Source organism: Musca domestica, unplaced genomic scaffold (assembly GCF_030504385.1).
Source record: "Musca domestica strain aabys unplaced genomic scaffold, Musca_domestica.polishedcontigs.V.1.1 18, whole genome shotgun sequence".
In the NCBI taxonomy this organism is placed as follows: Eukaryota; Metazoa; Arthropoda; class Insecta; order Diptera; family Muscidae; genus Musca; species Musca domestica.
Genome location: NW_026712238.1, coordinates 3,557,748 through 3,575,350, shown reverse-complemented (window position 1 = coordinate 3,575,350; position 17,603 = coordinate 3,557,748). Strand labels below are relative to the sequence as shown.

The 17,603-nt window shown below is 33.8% G+C and overlaps 1 protein-coding gene across 1 annotated transcript in view; it reads right to left on the bottom strand.

The window, feature by feature from the left end:
- Positions 1-17,603, bottom strand: part of LOC101897882 (innexin shaking-B) — a 703,106-nt gene that overhangs the window by 129,037 nt on the left and 556,466 nt on the right. Inside the window, exon 4 of the mRNA XM_059120861.1 lies at positions 4,355-4,511. The gene's annotated coding sequence lies outside the window, so the exon portion shown is untranslated. The remainder of the gene's footprint in view (positions 1-4,354; positions 4,512-17,603) is intronic.

Genomic DNA, 17,603 nt, shown 5'->3' with positions numbered 1-17,603 from the left:
ATATCTGACTTGTAATAGAACATAGACTGAGGATATACATTTGTCGGTAAGGCTGTTAGTCAAGTCAAGTCAAGTCATCTCTTACAATTCAGAAAATGTGGAATGAATTGTTTCTAGTCTGAACCTTTTTCGAAACTATACTTGAATGGTATTTGATTTGCGATTTTTGAATGGTATTTGATTTGCGATTTTCTGACAGTCAGCAGGATCACCTACCATTAACTTATATAACATTACCAAAGCTTGTAAAGTAAAATTATGAAATCTTAAAAAATTATTCTCACATGGATCTTCGCCCATAGAACTCTTGTTTGAAATGAAAAGGTAGATGAGTTAGCCCGACCTCTTCTAAAAAACTCTGTTGCTGGTCATTAAAAAGGGACTTCTTCAAAGAATATGTTATAGAGGTACAAGTACAGTTGAAGACGATTAAAACATGTTGTCAATCAAATAATTCCTGGCTTAAAAATAATGCCAAACGTAAAAAGTCACCGATCGTATTAATGTGTTGCTCCCATCAAGACATATTGTGGTCATAACCACCGTTTTCGAAAAAAGTGCGTATTATAGATACCGCCTAAGACAAACCACATAGCTCAAACCAGGGCTGAGGCATGGGAGCAGGATACCGTCAATTTTTCCGGAGTCCGCCATAGTATGGAGGGTATTAAAGTTGTCATGCCGTTTGTAACACCTCGAAATATACATTTTTTGCCCAACAAAGTAGATAGTAGAGTACATTCTAGATCAGCATAAATTCTATGTCGATTTAACAGTGACCTTCCGTCTATCTGGATGTGAAAACCACTTTAGCTTCCGAACGAATTGAAGTAGGCTGATAAAATTTGACTTAAATGTGTGTTCCGTCTGCAGGACTTTGAAAATGGGCTGCAATCTGTGACAGAAAATTGTCTATACAGGTCTTCTTTTAGCTTCCATATATCCGTTTCTCCCCATATTCGGTATTTTTATGATTATAGCGACATTATTCTCCGAAATTGTTTTAAATATTGTATTTGACCTGGGAACCTTAGCCTATGAAAGGAAATTGCATATCCCAGTTCAAGCCAACGTATAGACTCCAAAATAACGGTAACTCGCTATATTCGGTATAAAGATTTTAACAGAACAGATTTTTATTAACGGATTCAGTTTTTATTTTTTTTTTTTTTTTGTTGAAAATTTCCAAATTATTTCCGAACTAACTGCCTTTTTACTTGTTTTTTTATCCCTTTGTTTTCCCTAATCAGTGTTACCCATTTATAGAAATCATTTTGGAATCTAAAGAGAGTCGACTTTACTTTTATATAGAGCTTTGAAATTTGGCTCAAATATTTGTATTTTCTGGGAAGATTAGAATTGAAATTGGGCTGCATCGGTGCCTCCTGATTTTCAGAATTCCGTTTATTTCAGAGAGCTACAGATATTTTTGATTTTTAATTGGTAGGTTTTTTCCAATGAAGATTGTTCACTAAAGGTCCACAATTTAACGTAGCACCATTTTATGGAACCTACCGCTTTAAAGTTTGTCTAAGGACTCAAATGCATTTTCCAATCAAATTTGCTATCCAAAAGGATATAATCCAGCCCATGTGAAAATATCCTAACTTAAAATCGATGTCATATGATAGTGTATCCTGATTTTAGAATTTTGATAAAACTAGCCTTTGAAATCGTTTTAATATTAATCCACGTTTTGAAGTTTTTAGTTTTAAAATTTTACTGAATAGAACATTTCCAAGCAAGATATCTTGACTGTAGGTCCAAGATTTAAACATTTGCGAACCTTACGCCACACTGTAGTTCAGGGTATTATGTCTTTGTGCCTTTGTACTATTCATCCAAATAGAATGTATTTCGACACATCCGACCGAATTTAGACTAGAAGAAAGTGCTTCAAATTTTGCGAATTTTGAATCAGATATAGCTATAGTTTTCATACATACGTGTATATCATTTCGGTTCCAATATATAGTGCTCTAATATATATGTTTTAATATAAACTTTCTTGAAGTTATGTCATGCACTCTATAGCAAAGTTATTTGTCGCAAGAGGTACAAGTGCCTCCGTTACATTTGGTGGAAATGGATTCAAAATTGAATATACCTCTTATGGTCGCTGATTCCATATTATAATTGCTCTATAGCCGTAATACGCATTCAAAAGACGTTCATGGTTGGTATGATATATACTTTACATAAATTCCCAATATTAAACGCTTATTTGTGAACGGTAGCTCTCTTATAGGGTGTCGTATAGACGGCGCCGCCCGACTTTTGACCTTATTTATTGTTTTGATATAATGAAGGTTCTTCAAATCAAGGGGTAGATGTAAAAACAGTCTTTCCTAGCAGAAATAGGAATTTGTGTTAGGAGTCAAGCCGGAGTCAAGCCGGATTCGACTCCGGAGTAGAAGTCTGATAAAGATGACTCGAATGTGCAACCCTAGCCCGAACATAATCAAAACTCTCATTACCTTTAATGAGATTTCTTGAAAGTTTTCAAAGAGAGATACAAGAAACAATGATATTATGCGGGTTAACTTAGCGCCGCTTCTGACTTCCCATAAGTGCCAAAATATGCAAATTGAGACCCCATTAGCCTCTTAAAACATGATGAATGTTTTTAAAAATTTTACTCATATTGCTGGAGACACCATAGAGAGGACAACATGTATGATACAAATATTAAATGCCAGGCTGTTTGAACATCATAATAGGCTTACACATGTTAGTACGTAATTATGATGGGTCAAAATTTTTTTTTTTTTGTCGTTTATGAGGTCGGTTTTGGCACACTGAATCAAAGTCTTATTGAATTTGTGAAGTATGAACCACATTCTAGATCGGGTCATTGTATGAGTTTTTTGATTTCCTTCAAATTTATGACCGTATGTTGGGAAGATATCGTAAGAAATAATCAAATATCGCACGCATGATCTTCATGAGGCATACAAAGGGGATGTATCAGAGAGAAAGAGAGAGATGTTCTTCATCTTAGAAATTGATGACAAAATATATTTTAATCAAATCGTAATGCGATTTTGCTTTATATGAGATATAATTTTTTTTTAAGATAAACCGTTTTTGGGATGTATGCCAGAAGAAGTAGACCAGATTTGTTCTTCGTCGAACTTGACAAAAAATTAGATGGAATTATTAATCGGACCGACAGGGGTCTAATGCCGAAGAGTTATCTTTCATTTTACGAAAGAAATAAGGATATTGTAATTTATTATAGTCGGTCTATGCCTTCTGGACTCATAATATTTTTTATACCGCTTCAAATTCGATTTTTTTACATAAAATATCTATATTTTTTATTCCATTGGAAATAATTACTTCCAAAAATTTAAAAAAAAATTAGGCCATCTGTTAGTTTTAAAGAAATTTTAATTATAGCGTAATTTTCGAATTAACAGAACTAGAAGAAAAAAACAGAGGGGTATTAACCATTGGAATTGTTTGTGAAAAAAATTTTCCATAACATCGTCCTACTGAACCAAAGTTATACAATCACATTAAAAATCCTCTATTCACCAGTTTAAAATTATTTTTCTTTAAAATCATTATGATAAATATTCAAAATTTCTCTATGATCAGATGCTGTCCTAATAGAAACGAAGTTTATTTTTCTTTTTTGTTATTGTATTATTATCACACACATAACTATGATTATGTAAATATGTTATGTTATTTACATTATAACATTATAATAATAAAAATTTGAAAAAAAAAAAAAAAATCAAAATCAAATAAACAACAAAGTAAATAGAAACACATTATGTTGACTGAATGTATGATGACTTATTCTAAGTAATAATAAAAATATATTTTTTGTTGTAGTAGTATTAGTAGAAAATAGTAGATGTAGTTGTAGTTAGATTATTGCATGTTATTGGTGGCTGTAGTACGAGTTTCGATTCGCTTTTGAACAAACTCATTTAAATGTTTAACATTTTTTTGGTTTTGGTTTTGCAATAATAACATTTGAATTTTAAATTTAATTTTTTTTCAAAGATTGAAAAAATCATAATAATAATAATATTTTTTTTGTTTTTGTTAAATTTTGTGTTTTTTTATAAATAATTGTAGAGAAATAGAATTGTGATTTAAAACTCATTTATGGGAGGAAGGGTAAATTGTTGCATTACTCGGGAGTTTTTTGTTTTGTTTTGTATTTGGCATAAAATAAGCAGTAAATTTTTGGTATGGTTTTTTTTGATTTTTTTTTTTTTTGGTATAGAGAATCCAAAATTCATTCAAAGGATACACAACAACCAACACAAAAAAAGGTATAAAGAAGAAATACATGGATTAGTACAGTTGTTAAAATGGCTTTAGCGACACTCACCGATGATCTACTCACTTGCATAAACGCATAAACACCACGTAAAAACTCCATGTTAGGCTGCTGCTCTTGTGATCCTTTGGCTGGCCGCTGTGCTCGACTGATATACTGTTTAACGGTGTCGGCAACTAAATGAGGTTTAAGTTTACGTGATAGTGCTCTGGAAGGAAAAAATGTTAAGAGTGGGCTTAAATTAATATCTTAATCATTGTTTAAATAACTTTTTAAATAAGATTTTTTTTATTTGAACAAAATATATTTTTAGTAAAATTAAACGAAGTAAAAATGAATTATTGTACTCAACTACAAGTAACGTTAAAAATTGTGGCATTCTTGGTCATCCAATTATTCATTATCATCGTAATTGGTAATCCTGATGCGTTTTGAATCATTTTTTTTTTAATTTTTTAAATTTTCACTCATAAATTTTCATTTATATTACAACTTGATTGCTATTATATTGCTAATAACTTCGTATTAATATCTTTGCATAGAGTAATGTTTTAGAACAAACACTGGCAGTTTTACAATATTTGCTGATCGCTACGAATATAATGATTTTTCCTTTGGTCGTTTTATACAAGAGGCTTTAAACTAAAAAACGGGTAGTTAGTATTAAAATCCTTAAAGAAACATAACCCCGAATTACAGGTAATTAAATTAAAAAATCTGCCACTAATATCGGAAAATATTGTTTATAGATGTCATAAAATTATGAAAATAAATTGAAAATAAAATATTTAAAAATTTTGTTTGAATTCTTCAGAAGACAGAACATTGCAGCGAACAGTAATACAAATCCTCTTAGACATAATAATAACTTATGAGTCTAATTTTGTAAGTAGTGTGGACGCTATATTGATTTCCACCCATAGACTGATGAATATTACTAACCATAAGATTTTTATTCTAATGTTAGATATATATTCGAAATATGATGCAGGGTATAAAAATGTTCATCTTCAAAAAAAACTTGTTTATAATATAATGAAATATTGAAAATATATTTTCTTTATGATGTATTGGGCGCCACAACTGTGTCACATTTATTGAGGAGTTTGAATAACGAAATAACCGAATTCCAAAGATGTTGTTATTCTTGTAACAAGATATAGAACTAAATTTATTATATTTAGATGTTTTTGGTCAATTTGACTATATACCAGGTCCCAGAAGTATATGTGCTATTTATTCGTAATTGTTTTAAAAATATGTGAAAATGTGTAAATTCTTGTCTCAATATTTCAATTTAACGCATTTACTATCCAGAAGTTCGGAATAGCTCTCTGACATGGCTAAATTGAAACAAAATGTCTTAAGATAGGTTACGTAGCAATAGATGTGAGGTGTAACTACTCAATGAAACATGTTTTTGTTGTTACACCTACATAATCAATAATCTGAATGTGTACGTATTGAAGTGAGGTGATCGAGTCCATGGATGTTTGCTATGGAAAATGGGCTACATCTCTTTATACACAGGGTGAGATGAAAAAACTGCAACCAACAAGTCACTCGTATGACAGCTGTTAAAATTATTCAAGTGACAGCTCATTATACTGTTAACAAGCGTGCAAAAGCATTTTGTTGAGAATTTTTCAGAAAAAAAGTTATTCGTGATGGAGTTTAGGCGTGATAGTGTGATTTCTTTATATTTGGCTGCAAAACCACAAGTTGCCATTGTTAGAGCACTCCAGCATTTAAACGTGAATAAATCTTTTGGTATCTCGTACCATCGCTCGTTACCGTGATACTGGTAGTGGACAGATGAAAACAGCAACATCAGCAGAAATGGTTTGAAAAGTAAAGAAGCGACTTGATCGAAACCCGCGTCGCAGTGGCCGAAAAATGGCCCGTGCGCTGAACATATCGCAGTATTCCATTCGCCAAATATTGAAACATGAGCTCGGGGTAATGCCATTGAAATTCCAAAAAGTGCAAGAACTTACAACGCAGAAGAAAGAAAATAGACTCAAAAGAGCAAAAGAGTTGCTTCGCATGGCCGAAAGTGGTGAACTGCTGAATTTGGTTTTCTCCGACGAGGAAACATTCGTTGTCCAGCAGTTTGTTAGCAAACAAAATGATCGTGTTTATTTCCAAAGAGGTCAGCTGAAAATGTGCAACTTCGGTTGGCCACCAGAACTCAAGCGGCGGCCATGGTGATGGTGTGAGCCGCCATAACAGCCGATGGTCCCTCGCCGCTCGTATTAATCGACCGTGACATCAGAACAAATTCCGAATATTATCGAGAAAATATTCTGGAGGGTGTATTAAAGCCTTGGACATGTGAACATTTTGGCAGCAGACCTTGGATTCCAACAGCAATCAGTACCAACGCACTCAGCACGCGCCACCCAAGAATATTTACAAAATGATGTTCCTCGCTTCATTTCCAGCTCACAATGGCCACCAAAATCTCCAGATACCAATCCGTTGGACTATTGTGTCTGGAGTATTTTGGAAAGCAAGTTTGGCACTAAAAAATAACAAGGTGTCGATTACCTTAAGTAAGCGTTTCGCCGGGAATGGCCCAAAATACCGCAGAGTAACATTCGGGCAGCGTGTATTTGTTTTATTGGCCGTTTGAAGGCCATAATTCGTGCCAAAGGCAACCAATTCCCACAAATCTAAACTAATTTTAAAATTTTATGCTATTTCCGACATGTTTTGCTTTCTTTCAATAAAAAATGCAAAAAGTATTGTGTTTGACATTGTTGCAGTTTTTTTATCTCACCCTGTATGTGGATTTGAAAAATTTGAAGGAAATCAGATTAGAATCATGAGAAATATAAGTATTTCAAATTGTGTACCATTGTGGAAGATGTAACAGAAGGGGTAGTTCGAGGCCTATCATTTTCACAACGGAACTTGTGTTAGCAAAAATATTAGGATACATGAAATGTGAAGAGAATCTGATGCTTATTTCGCATTTTATATAATTATTCAAAATTTCGACCCATTGCAGGTGTGAAATTTGAACTCAATCGGAGTCTGCTTCATATTTTATAAAATTTATAATTATTCTAACTTTTGACCCCTTGTGTGGGACGTACTAAATAAATGGGCCATTTTCGCGCTTGACATAGCACTGGAAAAAAATATATCGATTTCTAAAGTTTGTACAAAATCGATTGATCTCTTCTCTTTTTATGAGGTAAATTATTATTATTATTATAATTTTTTTTTTTTTTGAGAATATTTAACTTTTGTGGTAGAGGTACCAAAAGGAGTGGAACGATCGAGCAACAATCTAAGTTTGACAATAATTTTATGATGCACTAAGTTTGAACAAAATCGGATAATCCTTTCGAGAGTTATCCTCCGCACCTGACACCACACAGACAGACTGACGGAGAGCTCTAGATCGACTCCAAATGTCTTGGAACGGATTTGGTCCAAAGAGACCCTGGGTCTAAACCCGTTATTTCGATGAGACGCGTATCAAATGATAGATACCCACTGTAGCCAGGGTATAAAAAGTTCATTGGATGTCTAATTTGTCTCATATCTCCCGAATAACGGTATCTCCCGATATTCGGTATGTTGAGGCACCCCCATTTACCATGACACCAGCTCTAATTTGATATTCCGGATTCTTAGTGGATAGTTTATCTCCTCCGATAAAACTCAATGCAGGTAAACATTTTCGTATAGCTTCAACTTAAGCGAGATTTCAAATTGATGAATTTAGAGAATATACGATTTAGCTATAAGCCAAGTTTTATCCTGGTGGTGGTTATAAAAATTTAGGACTGACGGAACATTGCTATTCCCAGTAATTTATAATTAAAATATTTTTAGAGGCTACTCTTTAATTAATTTAATTACAAGTTGGAAATAAGGGTGTCATGTTTCCTGTCACCTAATCCAAAATGTACACAAAGTTAATTTGTAATAACATTAACACAAATTGTCAATGTATTGTAGCATAAAATCCTATAAGCGATATATTCAAAGTTTGATTGTCTATATATTTAAATTTTCAATTTTTGTTTTTGGAAATTTCTCAAAAATCCTTTTGAATTTGATTGTGATTGTTTAAATGCAAAATACACACCGACACTTGACAATTGTCTTGTGGCATTTCCTTTGCACTTGTTGTTCTTTTTCATTGTTGATGTTGTTGTTGTTGTTGCATTTTGACATTCAGTTTGTAACCAGTATTACGCCCACACAAAACGCCTTTCTTGTGTATTTGTCTCGTGTGTGTGAGTGTGTAATTGTGTTTCCGTGTGTGTTTGTGTGGGGGTGATATAATTGTTTTTTCTTGTGTGTATATGTGTGGGTGTCTTGCCTTAAACAATTGTATTGTTCTTAATTTACCTTAACTGCCTTTTTTAGTACTCTCGGCAACAACTCTCAAAGCGATGAGAATGAACAATGATGCAGAAAAAATGTAAATATAATGCCGCACAAGAGCGGAGAACCCACACAGCTTCATTCCAACGCCCACCAATTGCGAGCACATACGAACTGACAACCAAACGTATACACCAACACCTACATAGAGAATTGCAGGCATTTTGTGAAAATTTACAAAACTTACACCTACACTCAAGGCAAAAATACAGAAATAAGTGTTTAACCCTTTCTCCGGCGCAGGAGACATGCATAGGCCCCCCCTTTCCTAGTGGGGAACGAACAAAAAGCAAACCTTCACACTTCTTTATATTCTCTAGAATTTCCACACACACATAAATGGTTGTAGGATATATTACTACCACCCAAACATACACTCATACACACATGAGATGGATATTGCCCTTGTTGCTACAGTTGTTCTGCGGCGGGTATAGGTGTCGGTCGGTGTCACCGGTGAGGCGCTTCTTCTATTCTATTATGGTGGCAACAAACCAAGCTTGTGCACATTTACAATGCAAGTAGCTCATTGTCGTAGGTGGTTGCTGTTGTTGTTGTTGCTCTCTCACCATGGCAGGTGTTGTTGTTGCTGGTGATTGTGCATAAACACAGGAAGAGCCAGAGAGGGGAAGAGACAAGAATGCAACTTAAGCACCAAATTGCCACTTTGCTTTTTTTGTAGAGTGTAAACGGAAACGCTTTTTTGTGTGAATGTCTTTTTTGTGACACATGTGACTATGTATGTGTGTGTATGTGTGCATGGGTGTTTAAATATGCACATGCATTATTTGAATGAATGTGTGGGTGGATGGGTAGGTAGGTGTATTTTGGCTTTTGTGTACATTTAAAATAATAGTTTAGTTTTTGTTTAAGGGTAAATGTTTTAATACAAAATTTAACTTAAATACCCCCCAGAATTGTTGTTGCAATTGTTCGGATTTTTTGGTGTGGGTGGGGTAAAACCTTGAATAGACACTTGAATGTGAAAATAAATACATTGTTTTGTTTATGGATTCGTTTAACAATGCCCACGTTTTAAATATGCAAACAACACCCATACAGTCAGACAGCAATAAATAAATAAAATGTGGAACAAAACTTTTTTTATTTTCAGTTTGCCACGTTTGCCCGAGTTCAACCTCGAAATGCAGTTTTTCCGGAAGTGCAAATATTTTTGCAAACGGAATTTCTGGGCTATATTTTTATCATTGATATCTGGGCTTACGAAAAAAAATGCGATCAATATTGAATAAATTATTTTGGAGAAACGTTTAAGCTATTAAATAATTTAACAAAAATACATTTTAAAGATAGGAGATATTGCAAAATTTACCAAGGGGCTTTTATCGGATAGGCTAGGGAAAAGGAAATTGAAAATTCCTTGAGATTCTGAGAAAATTTTCTAAAGAAAATACTCTCCGAATCTAACGAAAATACTCTGAGACGGAGAACATTTTCTAAAGAAAATACTCTCCGATTCGGAGATCATTTTCTAAAGAAAATACTCTCCGATTCGGAGATCATTTTCTAAAGAAAATACTCTCCGATTCGGAGATCATTTTCTAAAGAAAATACTTTCCGATTCGGAGATCATTTTCTTAAGAAAATACTCTCGGATTCGGAGAAAATTTTCTAAACAAAATACTCTCCAATTCGGAGAAAATTTTCTAAAGAAAATAGCCTCAGATTCTACGAAATTTTTCTAAAGAAAATTATTTCAGATTCTGAATACTGAATAAATTATTTTTGAATAGGTTAATATGGAATTAAATTCTAAAGAAAGGGAAAAAGCAAATTCTGGGCTGATTAAAGTTATAAAGGCAAGTATATTTGTTCTGAAGAACTTGTTCTATAAAAAGCAGATTGACATTTCTAAAGAACTAATCTCAAAATTCCCTAACGAAAATACACTCAGATTCTGAGAAAATTTTCTAAAGAAAATACTCTCCGAATCTAACGAAAATACTCTGAGACGGAGAACATTTTCTAAAGAAAATACTCTCCGATTCGGAGATCATTTTCTAAAGAAAATACTCTCCGATTCGGAGATCATTTTCTAAAGAAAATACTCTCCGATTCGGAGATCATTTTCTAAAGAAAATACTCTCCGATTCGGAGAAAATTTTCTAAAGAAAATACTCTCCGATTCGGAGAAAATTTTCTAAAGCAAATACTCTCCGATTCGGAGAAAATTTTCTAAAGAAAATACTCTCCGATTCGGAGAAAATTTTCTAAAGAAAATACTCTCCGATTCGGAGAAAATTTTCTAAAGAAAATACTCTCCGATTCGGAGAAAATTTTCTAAAGAAAATACTCTCCGATTCGGAGAAAATTTTCTAAAGAAAATACTCTCCGATTCGGAGAAAATTTTCTAAAGAAAGTATGTCTCAGATTCGGAGAAAATTTTCTAAAGAAAATATGTCTCAGATTCGGAGAAAATTTTCTAAAGAAAATACTATCCGATTCGGAGAAAATTTTCTAAAGAAAATACCTCTCAGATTCTGAGACTTTCTAAAGAAAATACCTCTCAGATTCTGAGACTTTCTAAAGAAAATAGTCTCAGATTCAGATTCTCGGAATCTAAGACAATTTAAAAAGTTTTCTCAGAATCTGAGACTATTGCTTTTAAAAAATGTTCTCCGAATCTGAGACAATTTCTGTTTAGAAAGTTTTCTCCAAGAAAATGTTTTCTAAAGAAAATACTCTCGGATTCAGAGGACATTTTATTTTCTTAGAAAATGTTCTCCGCTTCCAAGTATATTATCTATAACAAATTTTCTTGGATTCTAGTGATTTTTTTACTCAAAATCAATCAATCGGTTTTAATTTACTCCCTGAAATCATTTACGGTTTACATGCTTCTGCATTTGAATAAAATTGATTAAACCACAGAGCAATGAAATTTCACTTAAAAATCATGTTGAAACCTTGCCAAAAAATCTTCTTATTTATATGCATGTAGTTGACTTACATTTGACACCTTTTCACTGGGGAACGACACATTCCTGCCCTCGTCAAAAATATCGTTAAGAAACAAGAAAATTCACATACTAACACTATTTCTTTGGTTACCATAAATTATAAAGTTATAAAATTCCCCCTTGCCCATCAACCAACTTCGTCTTTCCACCATAACAATTTTCCGAACATTTGACTTGTTTCTACCATTTTTCGTAAGCCACATCTGTGACCCATACTGTCACCACACGAACACTTCCGCAGAAGTAGGATTCTTTCGCATATGTGTATGTATGTGTCTGTGTGGGAGTGGGTGTATGTACCACACAGAATACAGATATTTACTAACTTCCAGTTGCAATCAGCTGTCATATGTAAGCAATAAAAATTTAAGAATATGTCGCGTTTGGGTCGTTAGTCTTTGGTAGCATATCGTCGACTAAAACGTGCTTTAGCCAAAAGTTATATCCGGACATGAAATGGAACATAGACATGCTCACGTTTACCTTGTAGAGGTAGGGCTGTACGAGTGTAAAACATACGACAAAAGAATTTGTTTTCGTATGCACAGTCGATGGATTTGGAATTGTGATTAATTTTAATATTTGATTATAATTCCACGAGCCAATGGAATGACTTTTTGACATTGAATTTCTTAAGCAAATGGGTATGTAATCTGTCGAAATGTTTCAATGTATTAAGTATTCCGAAAGGAACAAATAAGAACAAAATTTTCATTTGTTCAGAAATGCTAAAATTGTGTTATCCAGTTGTGATGATTGTGATATGATTTGTAATGGTTAAAATTTGTCAGTGTTAATTTGTGCTTTTTCATAATAGGTAAGGTTGTCGAAATATGAAAAATATTAAGAAGTTGTAAAATCTGTAATATTCTAATTTTTGTGATTGAAAATTTCAAGGACTGAACCTCAAACCTTCTAACGTATGCCTCTTTATATAAAGTTTCTTGCAGATTCCTCTGTATTTCTGTGTGTGAAATTTCATTTTACTTTTTGGTGTAGGGAAATCTATATAAAACCGAGAAATTTCAACAAAAGTCATCTTTGGGGAATAATAAAACCAAGTTAAGTTAATTCCAATTCCGTTATTTTTTAGCAAGGAGAGCCAAACAAAGATATTTTTTTGTAGAAACAAATAACTGATTTAGATTTTCTCACTAATATTTAGGGCCGGTTTCTCCATGACGATACAAAATTCCAATTTGTAAAAATTTTGTGCTTTCGTGTTTTTTGGTCTGCATTTTTGCTTATTTAAAGAATTTCCCAAACTCTTGGACAGTTAAGAAGTTTTCCCAAAAATCTAAATATCTGAGAAAAAAAACAGAGTTTTTTATTGGAGAAACAATTACTTTTCTTTTAAAACTTTAAATAATAATTTATTTGAGATAAATTCGCCACCAGTCAAAGCCTAATTATTAAAAAACATAAAATGATCGTAAATCAAAAAAAAAAATCTACAAGAACAGCAAAATCGTCAAAAAATGGTCAAAACAAGCCAAAAAGCATACGCCTACGTTTTGCCGACAGATGAATACTCTCAGCCAATGTTCGATTATTCAAATATACTTTGACTTCTGTTATGATTTTTCAAATGTTTGACCCTCTGTGGAGTAGGTTCCGAAGGAATGGGCCAATATTGTCCATTACGTATCGGACATAAATATATAAATATGTCAGATTGCCAGGATTGGACTATATTGATTAAAATCTCCACTTTGTATGGGATATTTGATAATTTTTAGAAAATGTAAAAAAATGCGTGTGGTACCAGATAAATCGACACCTCATCTATTATAGATAAAAACATTGGAAAAAATTACAAGAAAATCGAAATCATAAATTCCATATTCATCTCAGGTTTCCGGTTGAGAGAAATAGTTACATATATCAAGTTGAAAAGAATCGCAGACTTCCTTCTCACGTTATAAAAAAGTATTGAAAATTGTGATCCTTTGTAGGCGAGGTACCAGAAGCTGATATGCAGATGCAGATGTACATCATCTTCACAACAAAAATGTTTGTATGAAATTTGAAGAGAGCTGGGTTCTTATTTCGCTTTCTTCGAGCGTTTTATTTTATCAAAATTTTGAAACCTATGGGGGGAGGTACCTGAAGAAATGGTTCTATCTCCACCATTTTTATAATAGATATTGCGTTGATGGAAATTTTGAGATTAACTGAGTCTGAATGGAATCGGATTTTAATTTCGCGTTTTATGAGCTTTATGGATATTCAAAATTGTGTACCATTGTGGGTGATGCACCACAAGGAGGGCACCAATATATCCCATCTTCACAGCGGATCTAGTGTTAGTAGAAAAAATGGAATGTGTGAAATATCAAGAGAACCGTATGCTTATTTCGGATTTTATAATCGTTTTTGTTATTCCAAACATTGATCCTTTGTGGATGAGGTACCAGAAGAAATTGTCGGAAATCTACCTTATTTTTAACGGATCTTTTCTTGATAGACATATTGATTTGTGCCAAAGTTGAATGGAATCGGATTTTAATTTCGCGTTTTATGAGCTTCATGGTTATTCAAAATTTTGACCCTTTGTGGCGAGGTACCAGAAGAAATGATTCGATCTCTACATCTTCATGACAAATCTTGTGTTAATAGAAATATTGAGGTGTGCTATGTCCGAATGGAATCGGCTATTAATTTCGCGTTTTATGAGCTTCATGGATATTCAAAATTTGACCTTTTGTGGGGGGAGGGGGGGGGGGCAGTGGGTCTGTACATGAAGGAGTGAACCGTTACATTCAACCTTCACACCAGATCTTGGGCTAATTAAAATATTTTATTGTGTGTAATTTGAGGACAATCGGGGTCTTACATTACATTTTAGAAGAGCTATAATTGTTCAAAATTTTGACCCTTTGTGTGGAGTGAGACGATATTGTCAATTTTCGCACCTGACATAGCACTATAGCGTATATCAGGATTTCCAAAGTTGGAGCCAAATTGGATTATCCTTTCGCTTTCTGTGCAGTAAAATACTTTTTTTTGAAAAATTCAACCTTTTGTGGGGAAGGTAGCAGAAGGTGTGGACCGATATTGCCCATCTCCTAACTCGTTCAAGGTTTGATAATAATATTACGATGTACCGAGTTTGGACCAAATCGGTTACTCCCTTCGAAGGTTATCGTGCGCAATAGCCAGTCAGACAGACGGACGGACCGACATCGATAGATGGCTTCCAAATTTCCTGAAACGGATTTGGTCCAAAGAGACCTAGGATCTACAACCTTTACTTCGATTAGGCACATTTTGGTTGTTTCAAATGATATATATCCTCTCTAGCCATATGTCTGATGGTATAAAAAGTGTAGTTCCATCGATTCCTTTATATGAAAACTCTGCGTATGAGTGATATCAAATTAATAAAATCACTCATACGTTTAACAACTGGTGTACTGAAATATTTACTAGATTGACACCACTCAAGATTGGCTCAATTTCACCCTTCCAACGAAGCCGAAACACTGTGCGAAGCGATTGTCGCGTACCACCTTCCCTAAATGACTTTGTGATTGTGTGTGTCTGTGTGTGTGAGTGTCTAGCATATAGGAACACTTAAATATGTATTTTTCTGCATGTTTTTTCCGGTTCACCCACTTGTGTTTTCCGTATCCAAGTATTCGAGTTTTTTTTCTTGTTTTCCCTCTTTCGTCTGTCTGTCGTTTGTTTGGCACTCAGCTTCTTGCCATTAGTTCAGGTCACGTGTATTTACTGCATTAACCTCCGTCTACACACATAGACATACATCATATATTTCCTGATAGGCTGCATATGTATGTCATGTTTCCTTTGGCCTAATGATTTTATGGTCGGCAGTTTGTGGGCATTTTATGTGGGTGGAAATTTAATTTCATATTTTATTGTAAAACACACAAGTTGGTGAAGTTGCGAAAATAAAATTATTGCTGACTTAGGTGGAACTCGAAATTAAAGGACAATCCATAGACCGAGTTCCCTAGAGATTACGTCGAAAGAACACGAATGAGAAAGACAAAAACCAATTCTAAATGTGTTTTCCAGATTTTCGAAAATATTTTATATTGGAATTAAAATTAAAAAAAAACCGCATACAATTGATGTTTTTCTTTATTATTCATTTTCTTTCAATGTATAATAATACTTATATCAAAATAATGTTACAAGAGCCTTCTTCAAAAGCAGGAATTTCAATGGCGATTTCAACTACCACCCAACATCCTCAGTAATTTTACAAATTCAAATCAAACCTGAAAATTTATTTTAACTTTTACTTTTCTTTCAAAATTTAAATTGAAAGCCTATCCTATGGTGGGCGATTCCAACAACTTTTTGATTTTCGCCTGCCGAAAAACTCAAAGCGAAAAACATTGCGGAAAATATCCAATCTAACTCTTCTCTGTTCGGCGATGACATTAAATTTACATTCACAAATTAAAAATATATGACCTACAGAAGAAAATCTACCGAGTCATTACTTATGCTGTGTAATCAAAGTAGGGAGATGAGACAATTCCGAACGACCAACAGACCGACCGACAGACACAATAACCGACAAGGGTTTTAATTCTCGTAATCATGCTCCTCCACTCCGAGGTTTTCGAAATGTTTTCCATATCGTTTTTTTTTGCGCATTCAATTTATGCTAACCCCTCGAAGACCAATCTCATGCTTCGTTCTTTTTCTCTGTTTTTTTTTTTTGGTTGGCAGCCTAAAAGTCAGCCCCAGTCAAAATCTTTAGTAGAACAGAGTGAGAGAGAGGAAGGCGAAAATTCTGTGGTTTTGTATTAAATAATGGTATTATATAGTCCGGAACCAAAGCGAAGATATGAAATGATGGTACTTATGGTTGGAAGGTAGCTTTGCTGGCTGGCTGGCTGGCTTGCTTCCTTGCCAGCCTGCCTGCCTGCCTGTTTTTCGCCTCCATTGTCTGTGTGTGAATTGTGTGCATAATTTAAAATTTATTAGCTAAGCTTTTGAGCTTTTTACAAACAAGAAAACATTTAACCGTGGTTTTGCCCTCGCTTTTCGACTAAACGTCTAATGGTGTTGATGTTTGCTGGCTTTTGTTGCTTTGGCTGCATGGAGGATTTTGACAATGATTTTTGGATTTTTTTTCGTGCTGCTCGCTGCTGTTTAATTCAACTTTAGCCTTAGAATCCCACACAATGTGCGTACATGCATATACATGGATGTGCGTATGTATGTGTGCCATGTCATGGATTTGGTTATATGTACTCTGTTTGCTGTTCATCTTTATTTATTTCACCAGTGTAGAATTTAATTGAATCCTTAGAGAGAAATGGATGAAGTGTGGCACAGAAACGCACACACGAAGATATAAACAGTGAAATGTTGATATGAGGTTCATGTTGTGAAGAGGAAGAAAAAACAAATAAATGCAAAGATAAGTAATAGATGTTTGTGTATGGCAAGTAAGTCTGTCAAATTGGGAATACAAGTGTTCTCATTCTCATACTGTTTTGCTTGCCCTGGCATCCATCCCAGGGGTATAATGCCTCCTTTCGTATGCAAGAGTGTAAATTGAAAAGTAAGAGCGCTAAGATAAGTGTGTAAATTATCCAGTGTTAATACTAAACTGGAAAAAAAATCAGCAATTCTGTTTCAATTTTATTTGGAAAGTATTAAAAAATATATATTAAATTTGTCGTATGGTCTAAGTGGGTTAACACGAAATTACATGGAGAACGGAGTTTTTGAATTTAATAGTCAACTATTGTCAATCCGATCAATTTCAGTATTTAGTGTCCTCGCGAATATTACAGACAACTATATGTGAGTTATTTTGGTTGAAAATGTTTACGTTCAAGAGAGTCACTTAAGGAGGCCCTTTTAGTCCTTTTTCAAAATATGGTTAAAAACTTTCAATTTTTTGCCATAAAATTGAAATAAAA